A 5,472-nucleotide genomic window follows, 5' to 3' on the forward strand; every position below is an offset into this window, starting at 1 on the left:
AGCGTGATCAGCTTGTGACGTTCTCATGATGAAGTTTCACCAACAGTGTCTCATTTCGAGCTTAAATCCAGCTACTAGTAACTACACAGTACTGACTGCAACGATAACTTTTATCTATACCTTTCACATGCTGCGCTTTCGGCCAGGGCCTACTAATGTCAACATAATACTCGATATAAACTTTTGTTCATGATGCAGCTTCCCCATGCAGAAGTTTCGCCTTCAAATGCTCTCTTGGCCATATGACGTAACACAAGGTTACTAGTAACATCACAGTACTAGCCACAATTTGATCGCAAAATTCTACGACTTTCACATGTTGATGTTTCGGCTTGCGCTTAGCCTACTAGAAGCAACATAATACTAGTCATATCATAGAGCTTGATCAGCTTGTGACATTCTCATGATGAAGTTTCACCAACAGTGTCTCATTTTGAGCTTAAATCCAGCTACTAGTAACTACACAGTACTGACTGCAACAATAACTTTTATCTATACCTTTCACATGCTGCGTTTTCGGCCAAGGCCTACTAACGTCAACATAATACTCGATATAAAATTTTGATCATGATGCAGCTTTCCCATGCAGAAGTTTCGCCTTCAAATGCTCTCTTGGCCATATGACGGAACACCAGGTTACTAGTAACATCACAGTACTAGCCACAGTTTGATTGCAAAATTCTACGACTTTCACATGTTGATGTTTCGGCTTGCGCTTAGCCTACTAGAAGCAACATAATACTAGTCATATCATAGAGCGTGATCAGCTTGTGACGTTCTCATGATGAAGTTTCACCAATAGTGTTTCATTCGAATTGGTTCTGCTTTAAGCTCTCCAATTGTTTTGGATGAACCAGTTTTGCCCTTCGAAGCCACTTTTGTGAGCTTTTGTGGGTCTTTACCAAGAGGATATACCTCAAGGCCTCTTTCAATTCCTTTAAGTTCTTTCAACTCCTTTACAGTTTCTAGGTTCACATAGCTGCAAACCTTATTTCTAGTTTTAAGTCTGGCCAACTTGGGGAGAGTTGGTGCAGACCGTGACCAATTCTAGTAGGATGCCACAACAAGAATGTGATCAACTTAGCTTGTCGATGAACCTGCCCCACATTCAAACAACTCTATCGCCTTTTCCTCGTATAGTTATATGCGAGGGCCTCTCATAGAGAGCGCTGTTAGCAACCTTTTCCACATAGACGATAAAGTTGTGAGTGTTTTGCACATGGCTGTTGTCATCACCACGTGACGAGTCAACTCAGCTTGACTCTCTACACTCCGACAAGCTTTGCACATACGCCTTTAGTTCAGTATGTGTCTTTAATCTGACTCCGGTGCCTCAAGCCGGAAAAATTGTCAGATTATGATCATTATCGGTTAGTCATCCCGATGCAAGATCGTATCGTACTGTCTTTGTCTACCTCCAGATTCCGAAGAACAGGAGGAGACTCTCCCAGACCTACATATCTGGGAGAATGTTCAGAGGGCGAGAAGCTGTGGATTACTCTCCCCTAAGAACTGACTAAACTTTACCCTCGTCCAAGGTAAGTTTATTTTAGCTAGCCTTCTATGTAAAGGATCTGAGGCTAAGCTGTGTTTTTTCGAGCCTTTGGCTCGGAGCAAGTTCAGTGGGCGCCCCGAGTAGCTCAACTCTTTCCCACTGAACAGCGCAACGCTCTGTCACTCGCTGGGATTTTTGCGTGTCGGTTCTAACCACGCGACTTGTGGACCTTTTTAGGCCTTTCTCATTCACAAGTCTATAGCTGGGCTTCTATAACCCAGCTTCTGAGATCTAGATAGCTGCAGTTCTGCTAGGCTGCTTTTGCTAACTAGTCTCCCTTTAAGCAGTCCCTTGCCATGACTGCTGAACTATGTATCCACACAAGTAGTTTTTGAGCTCGATACATAATTCGAGATTGGTTGCCAAGCAATCTCTAGCGACAGAGCGTCATGCGCACTACAGACATGGCCTCTACCAGCAGCCATGCCCGAAGGAATCAATCACTGATCCTTCCGCAGGTTCCCCTACGGAAACCTTGTTACGACTTTTACTTCCTCTAGACAATTAAGCTCGATCCGCTTCATCCCGTTGCCGGAGACCGAAGTCCCAACAGTAGGAATTTGCAATTCTTGCTTAACTATCCAATCAGTAGTAGCGACGGGCGGTGTGTACAAAGGGCAGGGACGTAATCCCTATGAGTTGTTGACTCATAAGTACCAGGAATTCCTGGTTCACGTCTGCAAGTTACAACAGACGATCCCCTTGAAGCGCTGTACTTTTCTCTGATTGCCCAGTCCATTTCGGACCAAGGGCTGAGTACTCAATCTAAAAGTACACAGTGTAGCGCGCGTGCAGTCCAGAACATCTAAGGGCATCACAGACCTGTTATAGCCTCACTTCATCTGCGGTATTTAATTCCGCATAGTTCCTCTAAGAAGTGTTTGAATTCACATATAGTGAATTTCATTATTTAGATGGAGAAGATCTCGTTCGTTATCGGAATTAACCAGACAGATCACTCCACTAACTAAGAACGGCCATGCACCACCGCCCATATAATCATGAAAGATATTCAATCTGTCAATCCTTAAGATGTCTGGACCGGGTGAGTTTTCCCGTGTTGAGTCAAATTAAGCCGCAGGCTCCACTCCTGGTGGTGCCCTTCCGTCAATTCCTTTAAGTTTCGATTTTGCAACCATACTTCCCCCGGAACCAATAAACTTTGGTTTCCCGGTTAATCTCTTGCCAAGTCAAGATCGACTTTGACAAATTGTAGGTTGGTATAGTTTATGGTCAGAATTACGAGGGTATCTAATCCTCTTCAATACTCTGACTTTCGTTCTTGATTAATGAAAACATTCTTGGCAAATGCTTTCGCAGTAGTTTGTCTTGCCACGATCCAAGAATTTCACCTCTAACGTAGCAATACAAATGCCCCCGTCTGTTCCTTTCAATCATTACCGCACTCAGCCAACCGGCATCAATCGAGTAGCGGGTCATTCTCCATTATTCCATGCTTTATTATTCGATCCCAAAGGATGCTTTGAACACTCTAATTTTCTCAGGGTGAAAACACCGTTTCCACAGTTCGTCACATTTAAGTGCAAACTATTTCTTCGATGCGAAGGATGAGCGGAACGAGTCAACAGATTTAACTGAAGACCATGTTGCCGTTCTACTCAAACAGATCCAACTATGAGCTTTTTAAACGCAGCAACTATTGCATACGCTTGTAGAGGCTGGTATTACCGCGGCTGCTGGCACCAGACTTGCCCTCTACTCGTTCATCAATGGAGCTTTTAAGTCCATTCCATTCTGATTACAAACCATAAAGGTTCATATCATTATTTCTAGTCACTACCTCCTCGTGCGGAGAGTGGGTAATTTGCGTGCCTGCTGCCTTCCTTGGATGTGGTAGCCGTTTCTAAGGCTCCCTCTCCGGAATCGAACCCTGATTCCCCGTTACCCGTCACAACCATGGTAGTCCGTTACACTACCATCATAGGTTGATAGGTCAGAAATTCGGAAGTTCCGTCCCCAAGCCGAAGCTATCTGGGATCTTTCAGTTACTAGGACTCATCACGGGATGTGTCTGTACTTAGCAAATCACCCGGTGTAGTCTTGTAAAAGTCTCCGACAGTGTCGGACAATCAGCATGCATTAGCTGCAGGGTTACCGCAGTTATTCATTTAGCTTGCAAATCAACTAATAGATAGTAACTGATTTAATGAGCCATTCGCGGTTCCACTTTTTCAAGCTTCGCTTGCACATGCATGGCTTAGTCTTTCAGACAAGCATATGGCAACTGACAGGATCAATCAGTTTAATTGTACTTTGAACAATCTTTCGATTTGTTCGAATTTAGAAAGACATAGCCTTGCGGCCTCGTCAATCTTGCTTTGAGCTTTTTAAATCACGAAGAGTTTCAATGCATGCTTTGGCATGGCTACTAGTTACTACACAGTACTCTACACACTTAGAGTTACCCACGATTACACATTTCACATGCTGATGTTTCGGCTCGCGCGTACTAGAAACAGCATAATACTATGTGTACTGGTAGATAGCGCTCTGTGAGCATTTCCCATGAGCAGGTTTTGCCCTCCAAATCTCTGTTCTACTGTTACCAATACCGGCTAACAACTGTATCATACTAGGGAGAATTGACTCATGATTTAAAAACCAGATGTTCACATGTCGATGTTTCGGCTCTCGCCTACTAGAAACAACATAATACTAGTCTGTTAAAAATCTCAATCACGCCGCCTCTTCAGATACAGAAGTTTTACCTTTTATTGGTTAGAGAACAGCTTTCCAGCTGTCGACATGGTTACTAGTAACAACACCGTACTCAACACAAAAACTTTTCAACTTCACAACTTTCACATGCTGATGTTTCTGCTTTCGCATACTAGAAACAGCATAATACTTATTGTTTTGTCAAGTAATTTGTGTGTCTTTCCCATGTGAAGTTTCCACCGGTCAACAATGTTTCCCTGACCAATTACGGCTACTAGTAGCTGTATAATACTAGGGAAAATGATTGAGGATTTAATATCAGATTTTCACATGTTGATGTTTCGGCTTTCGCCTACTAGAAACAACATAATACTAGTCTGCTAAGAAATCTCGCTCAAATTGCCTTTTCACATACAGAAGTTTCACCTTCTATTGGTTAGAGAACAGTTCTCAGCTGTCGACATGGTTACTAGTAACAACATCGTACTCAACACAAAAATTCTTCAACTTCACAACTTTCACATGCTGATGTTTCTGCTTTCGCGTACTAGAAACAGCATAATACTTATTGCTTTGTCAAGAAGTGTGTGTGTCTTTCCCATGCGAAAGTTTCACCGGTCAGCAATAATTGCCGTGTCCAATTAAGGTTACTCATAGCTGTATAATACTAGGGAAAATGATTGAGGATTTAATATCAGATTTTCACATGTTGATGTTTCGGCTTTCGCCTACTAGAAACAACATAATACTAGTCTGCTAATAAATCTCGCTCAAATTGCCTTTTCACATACAGAAGTTTCACCTCTTCTTGGTCACTGTACAGATGATGCTGTCTGTTCTTTATTTGGTTCTGCTTATTATAAGGAGGGGCATCACTCCTTCCTCCTTGGTTTGCATGCATTAAGCCTGCTTTGTGAAAAGCGTATCTTTCTAGCTTTTCTTCGCCTTACTCGAGTAGGACGATACAATCCAGACATTAGTCAGTCTTGGTGTAAAGTCACTGAGTATTATTCGGTTCTGCTTTATTCAGCAATATGCTGTATAATTGTTGTAATTTGCGAACATATTTGTTCTCAGTTCCGAACTACTAGCGACGACAGATTACCAGCGGTCATGAGCCATCAAGGTAGTTCTTTGGTGCATCAAGTAGAGAGGTGCCATCAAACAACACTTCCCTAATAATGCTACACACATAGAATTTGCTACAGTGCAGCTTTTTACTTTGCAAAATTTGCGCA

The sequence above is a fragment of the Convolutriloba macropyga genome, unplaced genomic scaffold, assembly GCF_964194025.1.
Source record: "Convolutriloba macropyga unplaced genomic scaffold, txConMacr16.3 SCAFFOLD_4260, whole genome shotgun sequence".
Lineage (NCBI taxonomy): Eukaryota > Metazoa > Xenacoelomorpha > Acoela > Convolutidae > Convolutriloba > Convolutriloba macropyga.